Genomic DNA, 14177 nt, shown 5'->3' with positions numbered 1-14177 from the left:
CTGTTGATACTCAGGCTTGCAAGGGAGTTCATGTAGAAGGGACATCTCTGGCCTGGACAGTTTTTTGCAGTGTAGCGGTGGGAGGCAGAATTTGGCCGTTTTTCAATTAAAAGGAAAGAGGAAGGAGAATACTGATGAATGAGCCTCACCTTTGGAGTAAAAAGATAGAAACCTGCAGATTGTGGAACTGAGGGCCCCACACTGGGGAGACTTCTAGAACCAGCTAAGGGACGTGGAGGCAGGAGGGATCCGTGAGAACGCGGGAAATAAAATACCAAGAAAATTTGTGATTCACCTTGCTTACTACTCCTGTTAGCACCTCTCCTCTGCTTGCTCCTGTGATGGGAAGACGAAAAACCTGTGATGAGAAGGGAGCATGCGCGTATGCTGACTCTGAAGGTCAGCCAAAGGAAGCTGGGGCTAGGAGGATGCGGGGTCGCTTTTCCGTGAGGCTTGGGAAGCCGTTTCAATGACAGGAGAGGAAAGCAGACTGAGTTGGGGGATTTGGGGAATTTGAGGATGGGAAGAACTACGTGAAGTACCAAACTAGGAAGAAGAGCAGAGCATCAGTCCTGTGCAGGCAGAAGGTGGCATGGAGGAGGGGATCCATGTCCTTTCTCACATGGCCAGACTGAACACGGGGTGCCCAGTCCAATATTTGTTTCAATCACACTATTCTAGTATAACCATGCCCATGCAATATCCTCCACTGGACATTCCATGGGCTAACCTTGCCCCCTTGAAGATCTTGGAGTTTTGTTAGCAGATGTTGGGAGTATAGGATAAGTTCATACTTCTTAAAAAACTGTGATGTAGGACCTGCCTGGTTATGTCCCCCTCATTCCTCACTCCTCATACACCAGTGAGAGACTCAAAGCATCACTATGGTTCCTGGTTATCACACCCCAAGCAACAATCAGTGCAGATGTTCTCGCGGCCAAACACAGCCTTGAGCTGGGAGGGCAGGCAGCCTGCTTCCTCCTGGCTTTCCTCTTGTAAACTCAGATTCCCCAAATTAAGCATGTCGCCAAGTGTAGGGAACCAGACCGGAGGAACCGTGCCCCTAAGATGGCGCCGACTCCCTGCTTCCGGGTTCTTCCTCATCTCAGGGAGTTCCCGCTCTTGCTCGCTCCTTCCCGCCTTAGATTTCCCGCTCTAGCTCGCTCCTTCCCGCCTTGCCACGAGATTGTCCTATCCCCGCGCTTCTAGCCTATCACCTGATTTGTGACGTGTATTGTGCATATAAACCCTTGCTACGCGGGTGTAAGGAAAGTTCCTGCCCAGAAGAGATCGAAGCTGGATCTCCTGCTTGCCGAGCAATAAAGGAACCCCGTGCAAAGTGTTCGGTCTCTGTCTCTTGCTGGACGAGGACGGCGCCGAGCAGCTGGTGGCCCGTACGGGGAGCTTCCTCTACGTTGCCCGGTAAGTAGAAGGTAAGCGAGGTCAGTCTTACCGTCTGGGCCCCGCGAGTGAGGTATATCTCGTGGTTGGAGGGTGGACGCACCCTAAGATAGCGGACGTGTTTCCCCGCTTTAAACTGAAAGAATAGCAGACTTGTTTCCCCGCTTTAAACTGAAAGAATAGCAGACTTGTTCCCCCGCTTTAAACTGAAAATAAGATAGCGGACGTGTCTTCCCGCTTTAAACTGAAAATGGGAAATTCATCTAGCCATTCAATGTTGCTTAATCCGTTAAAAGCATTATTGCGTAGCAAAGGGATTAAGGTTTCTAAGACCACACTTGTCAGGTTCCTTGGAAGTGTTGATTTCTTTGCGCCGTGGCTCACCCACGAGGGCCAAATAACTCTTGAGTCTTGGGAGAAATTAGGAAAGGATCTCCGGCGCACAGTTAACGATCCCCAGGAACCCGATATCGACCCCGTTGTTCTCCCCTTATGGGAACTACTGCGGGCGTGCCTCCAAGAGGAGAGGTCGGTGGGAGCGGACCGCCCGACTCTTACGGCGGTTCGCGAGGCTCTCGAGGAAGTTCGTTCTCAGAGCTCGGATGGCGCCCGGGACCTCATACAATTTAAGGACACGGGATGCCAGACTTCCTCACTGGCCTCAGGCTCCGAATGTGGCTCCGCCTCCTCTGAGTCTGAGGGGGAAGGGGACGGCGATCCTAAATCCCCGCCTCCTACGTATGCGCAGCTGCGGCAAAAGTTAAAAGATGCCTGTTTACGCCCTCTAGTGCCTACGGCTCCTCCTATCGATGTCGTGCCCGCCCATCAGATTAAAGACGCAGCGCCTCCTACTGGCGGTCATGTAGGCGTGCCTCAGCCCCATCTAACACCCGTGCCGCCATGGCCATTAAACGTCCCAAATGTGCCACCTTTTTCAGGCAGACAGTTTCATCAACAAGCCTGGAAACAGTTGCGAACTGGCGCTCCCGCTGCCCCCGCTCAGGCTTACCCTGTTTTGGCTTTGGGCACGCGAGAGGCCCGGCACGAACCATTGGACATGACAGTATTAAAACAACTTAAGGCTGCGGTCCATGACTATGGACCCACAGCCCCATTCACATTGTCACTCCTTGAATCAGTCGGCCAGTCCATTTTAACACCTAGCGACTGGACCCAATTGGCTCGGGCCTGTTTAAGTCCAGGCGGCTTTCTTTTGTGGCAATCTATGAATACAGAGTGCTGTCATGACCAGACAGATGAAAATGCTGAGGACGGCCACCCTACGTGGAATGCTGATATGCTTTTAGGGCGTGGACCTTATCAGGCTGACCAGACCCAATTCCCTAGACAAGTATACAGGCAAATTTCCAACTGTGCCCAACGTGCGTGGAGGCAGGCGTCCAATCCAAGTGACTCAGCTAGCCACCTCACCAAGATCGTTCAGGGCACGGCCGAACCCTTCGCTGATTTTGTCGCTCGCATACTTGAGGCTGCGTCGCGTATTTTCCCTTCCGAGGTTGACGTTCAGCCACTGGTCAAACAAATTATTTTTGAGCAGGCTAATAAAGAGTGCAAAAACATTCTTCAACAATATAAACATAAATCTCTGGACTCCTGGTTAAAATACTGCAGAGATACCGGTGGGCCACTTACTAATGCGGGCCTAGCTGCGATGCTGGCAAAAGTCAAAGAAAACAGTCCAAAATCTAAATCGACCCGACCCCCCATATCTTCAGGACTTTGCTTCCAATGTCATCAACCGGGTCACAGAAAACGCGATTGCCCCAATCTCAGCCATGGGTATTCCACGGCACAGCCTTCAGGCATAGAGCCTTGTCGCCGTTGCCGCAAGGGCCCTCATAGGGCAGAGGTATGCCGTTCTGCTTTCGATATCGATGGCAACCCACTTACAGGTAGCGCCCAGGGGCCAAAAAACGGCCAGAGGGGGCTCCCCAACCCAGCGAGGAGCCCCCAAAATCAAATCTACTCTCAGGTTCCACCTCCCGTGTCTGCGCTACACCCAGTGCACCCTCAGCCCGTGCCACTCACGGGTCCGCAGGCCTGGACCTCCGCGCCACCTCCCCTCTCCTCTTAACTCCGGAGATGGGGGTACAATTAGTGGAGAGCGACTGCTCCGGTCCTCTGCCCCCGGATTCGGTTGGATTAGTGTTGGGTCGGTCCTCCGCCGCCCTCCGAGGGCTAGCTGTGATCCCCGGGGTAGTTGACTCTGATTTCACTGGTAAAGTAAAGATCATGGTTCAGGCCCCTCAGGGACCTTTAGTAATCAATCCTGGAGACCGTATCGCACAAATGTTATTACTGCCCAGTCTTCACTCTTTAATCCCAGCTAAAAACCACGTTCGCGGCGCTGGTAACTTTGGGTCCTCTGGCATTAATTTTACCGGCTTACATATGCTTTTAAATGAACGTCCCACTTTAGTGTTACAGATTAATGGCAAGGACATTAAGGGACTTTTAGACACAGGAGCCGACAAATCCATTATAACAACAAAGGACTGGCCTAGTACATGGCCTACAAATGTGGCGGAACAAACCTTGCAAGGACTTGGTTTTGCTCATTTCCCAAAAATCAGTGCAGCCTTGTTGTCATGGCAGGATAGCGAGGGTCATAGAGGACAGTTTTCTCCATTCATTTTACCTCTACCCATTTCCCTTTGGGGGAGAGACGTCCTGGCCAAAATGGATGTTGCTTTGGTCACCACTTCCCCTGCAGTACGATCTATGCTACAAAATATGGGTTACGTCCCAGGCAAGGGACTCGGTGTCCAGCTCCAGGGCCACCCTTCCCCCATTAAACCAAAACAAAGACCAAGTAAAGTTGGCCTGGGTTTTTCCTAGGGGTCACTGTTTCGCCTCCTAAACCAGTGGAGCCTTTACCCATCTCGTGGCTAACGGACGTACCCGTCTGGGTTCCACAGTGGCCCCTATCTCAGGAGAAACTGGAGGCAGTCAACACTCTGGTCTTGGAGCAGGTCAACACTGGTCATTTGATCCCATCCACCTCTCCATGGAATACGCCTATTTTTGCCATCCGCAAAAAATTAGGTCAATGGAGACTCTTACATGATCTTAGGGCAGTCAACGCACAGATGCAGCCTATGGGCCCTGTGCAACGTGGTCTTCCTCTGCTTTCGGCACTTCCCAACCAATGGCCTGTTATTGTAATAGATCTTAAGGATTGTTTCTTTTCCATTCCATTGGACAAAAAGGATACCCCACGTTTTGCTTTTACTGTCCCCACCCAAAACCAAAAACAACCGAACAAGCGTTGGGAGTGGACAGTCTTGCCTCAGGGTATGACTAATAGCCCCACCATGTGTCAAGTCTATGTAGCCCAAGTACTAAAACCTCTTAGAGACCGATATTCCGACTACAGGTGCCTACATTATATGGACGACCTACTGTGTGCAGCCCCCACAGCAGAGAGGCTCCTGACCTTATACAGTACACTCCAACAAGTGCTGGAAGGGGCAGGGCTGCATATTGCACCTAATAAGGTGCAATTGTCGTCTGTAGTTTCTTATCTTGGGGCTATAGTCGCCCCTACTCAAATTAGACCTCAAAAAATTCAAATAAAAATCAATACTATCTCCACTCTAAATGACTTACAAAAACTTTTAGGGGATATCAATTGGATTAGGCCCTACCTTAACATTCCTAATGCTGCATTGCAGCCCCTCTTTAATATACTTAAAGGAGACCCGGATCTTGCTTCCCCCCAAACCTTCACCTCTGAGGCCAAACAAACACTGTCAATTGTCAACGATGCCCTTAGTAAAGCTGCCCTAAAACGTTGGGACCCTGCGGGAGACCTTACTCTTTGGGTCCTCAACACCCTTAAACAGCCCACCGCGGTCCTATGGCAGGATGGGCCTCTCCTCTGGATCCATCCCTCAATGTCATCTACTAGATCTATTAGTTACTATCCCGTGGCAGTGGCGGAGATAACTCTCCTAGCCATTCAGAGGGCTATCCAACATTTTGGACGCGAACCATCCACCATTGTTGTCCCCTATTCCATGGAACAGGTACGTGTGCTAATCGCTTGTACTGATGCTTGGGCGGTTTTAGTCTGCTCCACTTCCACAACTATTACAAACAAAACACCCTCTGATCCTTTGCTAACCTTTGTTCAGTCTCACCCAGTTATTTTTCCAAAGTCCACATCCCAAAAGCCCTTACAGGGAGCCCCAGTAGTGTATACCGACGGTTCTAAAACAGGAGTCGGTACATATGTTGTTTCAGGATCTGTGCCAAAAACATTCCAATTCGCTACTAACTCCCCCCAGGTAACTAAACTTCTTATAGTTAACCAAGTCTTCTCTGATTTCCCCGGACCTGTCAATATTGTGTCTGATTCACGCTATGTGGTTAATTCTGTGTCTATCCTTGAGGCCGCAGGACTAGTCAATTCTTCATCCTCCGTAGCGACAGTTTTCCTCACCCTGCAAAAATCTATTTGAAATCGGTCTGCTCCTTTCTTTATTACTCATATTAGAGCTCATTCTTCCTTACCTGGACCCATGACCACAGGCAATGCTATAGCTAATCAAGCCACACGCCCCATTTGGATACTCCAATTTTCTTCCCCAGAAGAGCAGGCTATCCAGTTTCATTCAGAGTTCCATGTAAACACAAAAACCCTTACCGCCAAATTCGGTCTTTCTCGTGCTGCCGCTCGCGATATTGTTCGCCATTGTGCCGCATGCCCTACTTTAACCCCTGTGCCTTCGGTGGGGGTTAATCCCCGAGGATTACTACCAGAACATATCTGACAGATGGATGTCACCCACATATCCAAGTTTGGGACCTTAAAGTATGTTCATGTGTCAGTTGACACCTGTTCCCAAGTAATTTTTGCTTCTCTGGAGACGGGTGAGCGTACCACCCATGTCATTAATCACTGCCTTGCTGCATGGGCAGCCTGGGGCAAACCAAAAACTTTAAAAACAGATAATGGTCCTGCATACACAAGTAAATCATTCCAAGATTTCTGCACCCGTATGCAGGTACAACATAAAACTGGAATCCCTTATAACCCTCAGGGACAGGCCATAATTGAAAGGGCTCATCAAACCCTCAAGGCTTTTCTCTTAAAACAAAAGGAGGGAATTGCCACGGGCAAAACCCCTCGAATGCGCCTCTCCCTTGCACTGTTTACTATAAACTTTTTGAATTTGACAGATCATTCTATGTCCCCCGCTGAGAGACACATGTTAAAGGAGCCATCTTCACGAGGCTATGTCCGTTGGAAAGATGTCCTCACGGGAAAGTGGTACGGCCCGGATCCGGTATTATGCTGGAACCGAGGCGCGGTCTGTGTCTTCCCACAGGAATCTGGAAGAGAACCTCTCTGAATACCGGAAAGATTGGTCAGAAAAACAGCCCCGCCGCCACAAGATACACCTCTATCACCTACGGACGACATCTCCCCCGAGATAACCGAGATTACCACGCTCTCACAGGACGACAAATTGCAACAAAACAACGAGACGTGAGATGCACCCCTTCCGCTTCTTCATACTGGCAGCGGCTTTGCTCCCTGGCTCTTATGCGGGCTTTAACTCCAACCCCACTGCTTTACTGCAGAACGTAGGCAACCCTTGCGACTGCAAGGGGGGGACCAGCAACACCGTACTGCAGCGTACTCACATCGCCACAGCTGATTGTGGGGACAAAACTGCATATCTGCCCCTCCAGGGGATCCCCGGCCTACCACGCGGCTACATATGGACAATGCCTCCATCAGGCACACACCTTCCTCGAGTTGTCTTGTTCCCCCTCTCATTCATTGGGCTGTATCACCCATCCCTGACGGGGAGCGAAAACTGGGTATGCGAGACCAAAGGTACTGCAGCAGGAGTCCACCCGGGGGTTCCGGGGGTCCTGGGAGAGCATATGCATATGCATGCAGGTTCAATTCCCAGCCTGCCCCAGCAAAAGGGAATAAAAACTGATCCCTAACGGAGACATCAGGGGTTGTGGCCAGGCCCTTGAAGTTCCGTAACTAACGGATCACAAGCACGCTGGGTATGCACCTCTACTCTCTGCCTAGTAAATATTCTCCCGGCCCTCATGAGCCAGGGCCGTCGGGGATGTGATTTGTGCAAAAACAAAAGGAGGGAGATGTAGGGAACCAGACCGGAGGAACCGTGCCCCTAAGATGGCGCCGACTCCCTGCTTCCGGGTTCTTCCTCATCTCAGGGAGTTCCCGCTCTTGCTCGCTCCTTCCCGCCTTAGATTTCCCGCTCTAGCTCGCTCCTTCCCGCCTTGCCACGAGATTGTCCTATCCCCGCGCTTCTAGCCTATCACCTGATTTGTGACGTGTATTGTGCATATAAACCCTTGCTACGCGGGTGTAAGGAAAGTTCCTGCCCAGAAGAGATCGAAGCTGGATCTCCTGCTTGCCGAGCAATAAAGGAACCCCGTGCAAAGTGTTCGGTCTCTGTCTCTTGCTGGACGAGGACGGCGCCGAGCAGCCAAGAAATTTCAGAGAACATAAACATGGAGCTTGGCATTTGTGAAGAAGAAATTATTTCTAGCTTGTTTTATTAAAGTGTTTTGTTTTCTTGAGGCAGGCATTTAGTCTAGTAGTTTAAGAAGATTGTGTCCCATTTTGGATTGCCTGGATTGGATACCCAGTTCTGGTTCCTAATTTCAACATTCTGCTAAAGTAGAGCTTAGGGAGCAACAGTGATGGCTCAAATCCCTGAGTCCCTGTCACCCACGTGGGAGACCTAGATTGAGTTCCCAGCTCCCAGACTTACTGTGGCCCTGTCCTGGCAAATTGTAGGCATCTACTTCAGAGTTGCATTCTCATTTCTCTTTTCTCTCTCTCTCTCTCTCTTCCTCTCTTTCTCTCTCTCTCTCTCTCTTCCTCTCCATCTCTGCCTCTCCTCCCACCATACCTCCCTCTCAAATAAATGAATAATTAAAAAAAAATTCCCTTGGTTATACCTGTTCAAGTTGCCTAGACTGCTGTGTGGCAAAAATATGAAACTTACCTGAGTTTCGGCTGTGCTTCTTTGACCGCAATTTCAGTAGGAAAAAAACATGGGCTTGTTTGGAGACACAGGGAAGTTAGCTGTAGGCAGGATGATAGGCATCATCTCAAATGTTTTGGCTTGGGCTCTGTGGTATACAAGGGAGGCCCAAGCTACTGCAAGCTTTCCTTCTTCTCCCAAATCTAAGGGGGAATTGCCAGAGGGATCATCACAATGAAGGAAAAGAAATCTGACACCGTTAATGCTCTGTTTCTCTCCAGAAGTCTATGTCACAGAGCAGTGGTGTTGCAGAGGGTCCTACGAGGACTATTCCTGACTGTGAGACCTCAAGTAAACCGCAGTATTTGAAAGCATCCTCTCTCTTATCTAAAAAGTCAGGTCCCAGTGCTCTTATTTCCTACAACAATAAGTATGTTGAGGATCAAATGAGAAAATGAATGTGACATGTTGGTGTGCCCCAGAAGTCCATCCTCAACCCTCTTTTTCTTAGTCTGTCATCCCTGTGATTGTTGCCATGATGAATGGCAGGCTGCTGGATGGCTGATTGACTGACTTATGAGAAGGTCTTCAAAAGTTCACGGAAAATGCATGCTATGAAAAAACTATGGGGCTGGCACTGTGGCCTAGTAGGTTAAGCCGCCACCTGCAGTGCTGACATCCCATATGGGCAGTGATTCGAGTCCTGACTGCTACACTTCAATCCAGCTCCTTACTAATGGCCTGGAAAGGCAGTGGAAGATGGTCCTAGTGCTTGGAGCCCTGCACCTGTGTGGGAGACCTGAAAGAAGCTCCTGGCTCCTGGCTTCAGATCGGCTGAGTTCCAGCCATTGTGGCCAACTGGGGAGTGAATAGTGGATGCAAGACCCCTCTCTCAATTCCTCCCTCTCTGTCTATAATTCTGCCTCTCAAATACATAGATCTTTTTAAAAAAAAAAAAAGACAAAATTCTATAATTCCATTTCCATGAACTTTTTGTGGTACTCTTGTGTTTCCTACTGCCTAGTGCATTATCTAGTTATTTATGACTGATAATTTGAAAACTGAATCACTCAGAGCTGCCTCTCGTGCCTGTGATGCACCCAGGGTTCAGTCTGAGAAATGGGTCTTGAGTAGACCTGGTGTTCACTGAGCATCTCAAAGTTTTTCCCACACCAGACTTCTCCAGGCTTCCCAGAAGGAACCTGGAACATTATCACCTTAAAGTAATTCAAAATCCTGTGAAAGTAGTATTTGGATTTAGAAGATGGAACTGAAATGAAAAAAATTTTCCAGATTTGAGGACAACCAATAAAAATCCTGACAGGCAGAGTAAAACTGCATGGATCTTCCTACTCTATCTTTCATTCTATGTGATGAGGGACAAAGAAATATGGACAATAGAAATGTCTTAGATGTTTAAGTTCTGTCTGGTTGATATGAGCAGTACCAGCCAGAAAATCATGCTATTAGAAGGGAATGTAAGATGTTTGAGGCAAAGACTCTGTTTAATTCCTTGCTGATTTCCTAGCACTTAAAGCAATGTGAAGAACAGAGCAGACAGTCAGAAAATGTTTTTGAATGAATAAATGAGGGTGATAGTTTCAAACAGAACCACTAGATCCACAAGCAATACTGCAGAGTTGATGCTCAGGAATGTTGCATTCCATCTTGTCATTCACAGCAGAGCTGGTGGTATTCTCACGGGCTGCGTGACTGTTTCGCCCACTTTGCAAATTACTTTCGAATTCCTACATAAACTCTTGAATTCTGCTGGACAGTTTTCAAGGTTAAAATTCCCCCACTGAAAGCCTTAGAGTTTTCATGTCTTAATGTTTATTTTCTGTTTTATGTGGAGCTATTTCAAAGATAATGGCCACCAGTTATTCTTTGCCTCCTCAGAAGATAATGAAGAGCCAACAGATAAATTGAATCTTGGCATTTGTATTGAGACTTAGCAGGAGAGAACTATTTCTCCTAATATTATGATGTTAAATTGTGAAGTGAGCTGCTTTATCTGGAGCTTTGGACAAAATATAGACCCTGTAATCATGGGTACAGGATACCAGGTTAATGAACTGTGCCTGAAGAAAGGGGGCAGGGATAGAACAAGGGAGGGAACCACATGGCAACCCTGATGCTGCTGCTACTTTCACACCCATAGCAATCGTCACTAACTGATTGCCACATTCTTCCCACCATGTGCGGCCGATCCTTCCTAACACAGGGTTTGAGATGGTCATTACCAATTGATCACATGGTGGCAATTGATCAGCCACTTAATAGATTGTAGTAGTCTGTTTACCATTGCTACGCTGGGTAATTCGTAAAGAAAAGAGGTTTACTCAGCTCAGAATTCTGGAGGTCCAAGAGCATGGCCCTGGTTTCTGCATGAGTCTGGTAATGGCCTCATGGTGGATGGCATCACAGTGGCAGAGTGCATACGAGGGAGAGAGAGATCGCATCGCAAGACAGGGTGGCAGAGTGATTCAGGGGCAAAGCTAACTCTTTTACAACAACCCACTCTCAGGGGAACGATCTGGGATCCCACAAAAACAACTTAATCTCTTCTGGGGTGATGCCCCCAGTGATCCAATCATCCCATTAGACTCCATCTCTTACTGTCATTGGAGACCAAGCTTCCTACACATGAACCCTTGGGGGACAAATCACATCCAAACCATAGCACAGTATTTATCGAGTCCTGGCTAAATGCCTGGTCCTGGGGGTTTGCAATGAATAAACTATGCAAAAAAGTCTATCTTCTTAGACCCTGCATTACTGAGCAGGCAGTGAGCAAGACAAGGAAAATATAAAGTATATTACTCGATAATAAGTGCTGGGGGTAAAAATACATCAGGAAAGAGAGAAGATTATTGGGAAGAGAGTGGTTACTTGTTTTTTTTTTAATAAAAGGTAGGCACGTGTATATATATATATTTTTTCTGAGTAACAAATAACCCTAGGATTCTGTGGCTTAAGACATCCTGGTTATTTTGCCATTTCTCTGGAGTAGTTTAGTGGCGTGGTTCTGGGTTGGAAGTGGGTCCTTCAGGAGGCTGCAGAGAGGCCCTCGGCTGAGGTATTTCCCTAGCAGGCCCTGGAGTTAGCCCAGTCACGCCTCGGGGGGTACCAGCCTGCCAGGGAGGACTGGAGCCAGCTTCCTGCTTTCCGTTTCCCAGGTAAAACTACGGAGCGGGGGTGGGGATGGGGGTGGTGTTCACCCACGTGGCCTCTCTGAGGCCCTGAAAGCGGGGCCAGCCAGCCTCGAGCCCCATTTTCTCAAGCGGAGGCTGGTTGCCCCGAAAGAGGAAACCAGGCTTTCTCGCTTGGAGTAGGCACTGGGTGCGATTTTAGAATTGCGAGCCCTCCAGCCTCCCAGAAGGCACTGCGTCTCTACGGATTTTTCAACTGAAGAAGGCTTTCACCAATAGCTGTTCCCAGCCTGTGAGGGTGACAGGAAGGGCAAGGCCCAGTGGTTCCCCTACCCTGAGTCTCAGTGCTGCCCCCAGCGAGCGCCCAGAGGTGGCAGAAGCCCTGGGTGCTTACCCATCTGGGACATTTCCTTCGGTAAGAGGTGCCTGCAAGCTCCAAGAAGCGAGTGTAGTCTGCGGAAGATAAAATGGCTGCAAAAGTGGTTCCTGTGCCCTCAGAGCTAACACAGTCCTTTGTGCTCTGCTGGACTCCAAGCTGAACCAAGACTTACTTCAAGATGCCACCGGTGGCCCGCACTAAAGCACTCACCTGCCTTCCTGCCCAAGCCAAGTCTCTTCCAGCAACCAGCAAGTCCAGATGATCTTGGTTACTATGAAGGATGCGCTCTGAAGCTTTTACCAACAGAGTGCAACCTTGTCCCTTAGTGAAGCTTCTGCCCAGAAAGGGAGTCCCTCACACACGGTGCCTCTGTGTCTGAAAGCGGACCCCAAGGAGCCGGTGGCCTTTGAGGGTTTGCCTGTATTTCACTCTCAAGAAGAACCTGGGAACCTGGATTCTGCTCAACAGCCCCCCTCAGAGGAGGAAGAGGTTGAGATGATCTCACTACAACCTAGCCACAGAGCTCCAGCTGAGGGCAGCAGTTTCCCCTATTTGTTGAGAGTCACCTTGTAGTAAGCAATATATACAAACAGAAAACCTGAGTAACCCATTTCAGAATCCACTTTCTGGATCGTAGTCCCACGACAGTCAGTAACAGTAATGCCTTGGGGCTGGCATTGCCATACAGTGGCTTGCAACACCAGAATCCCACATCATAGCACTCAGTTTGAGTCCTGGCTGCTCTGCTTCTGATCCAGTTCCGTGATAATGCACCTGGGAGGACAGCAGAAGACGGCTTAAGCACTTGAGCCCCTGCTACCCACATGGGAGACCCAGATTGGGTTTTGGGCTTCTGGCCTCAGCCTGGCCCAGTTCCAGCTATTGCAGATATGTGAGGACTGAACCAGTGGCTAGAAGATCTCTGTATGTCTTTGTCTCTCTGCCTTTCAAGTAAATAAAAAAAAATTTTTTTTTTAAAAAGGAGAATGAGACATCTTTTGGATACCATTGAACATGATATGCCACTACAGGAACTCTCAAAATACAATGGCATCAATGTTACTGCACTTACTTGAAATCAAAAAACAAGGAGATGGCACTTGTTTACTGTATGGGAAACAGTTTAATGAAATTCTTATTTCCCACCAAAAAGACACACAGGAGAAAAACGCCATATATAACCATATAGAAAAAGTTTCCATCCATAAATGAACTTCAAACATGAGTGAATCCTTGCAGGAGACAATCAGTATTCGTGTTCTCAGTATGAAAGAAAAAAAAATGCAGTCAAAATTCTCATTGGAATCACCATGAAGGAATCCAGGTAAAGAAGATATTTATGGGTCCATAATTTGGGGAAACTTTTCCAAATAATGAAGGAAACTGTTGATACATCTTCACAGTCATGAGGTGAGAGCCTGTAGATTGAAAAAAGAAAGAGAGAGAGAGAGAGAGAGAGAGAGAGAGAAAGTGGGAGACGATTTGACCAGCTGTCAAACTGTACCCATGTGAGAGAAACGCACTCTGTGTAAAATCCAAAAGCAAAAGTGAGATCATGAAAAGGTTTGATGTTCCTGACTTAGATTGGAAAGTTTCATAAGAAATTCTGAATTCCTAAGCTGCCCAAAAAGATACAGATATGTGAAAACCTCGTTGTAGTCAAAATTGGATAAATACCTGTCTTGGCTAAAACTGCAGGGAAGGAACCATCCCCAAGGACTGCAGTACACTTAGCATCTACACTTTTGGGGGGCTAAGGAACTTTCTTTTGTGAAGTTGTACACATGTATGAATCACAGACCTCTTTCCTAAGAAAGCCTTTGGATATGATTCTGGAGCCCATTTTCTTGCCAAGTGAACACAGTGACTCGTTTCTACTGAAAGCATACCCATTCTTTCCCCTATATGGTAACTCGCACTAAAGAAAAATAATGTGAAGGTGCTTAATCTGGAACTACATTCCCCTGAAAGAACCAAAGTACTGATCTGATAGCACAGTGGCTTCTAATAGCCATAGTCATGTGTCTGTTCAGATGCAACACAGAAAATAGAAACTTCACTTCTCTGAAGTCATAAGTTGAGCACATGGACCAGAAAATAGTGGTTGGATATACAACCTGACACACTCTGCAATGGGAAGCCATTGCATTATTTTGAACAAAGCAGTACTGTAATCTGACTCACATTTAAACAGGATCTATTTGGTTGCTATGTTGTGAATGGACTAAAGAGGGGCAAGAA

General features: G+C 48.0%; 1 pseudogene; it reads left to right on the top strand.

The window, feature by feature from the left end:
• The first annotated feature begins 341 nt into the window (after window positions 1-341).
• LOC133770586 (zinc finger protein 200-like) lies at window positions 342-13468 on the top strand (annotated as a pseudogene).
• Window positions 13469-14177: the final 709 nt, after the last annotated feature.

This window comes from Lepus europaeus, chromosome 11 (genome assembly GCF_033115175.1).
Source record: "Lepus europaeus isolate LE1 chromosome 11, mLepTim1.pri, whole genome shotgun sequence".
In the NCBI taxonomy this organism is placed as follows: domain Eukaryota; kingdom Metazoa; phylum Chordata; class Mammalia; order Lagomorpha; family Leporidae; genus Lepus; species Lepus europaeus.
This window is presented reverse-complemented; position numbering and strand designations above follow the sequence as displayed.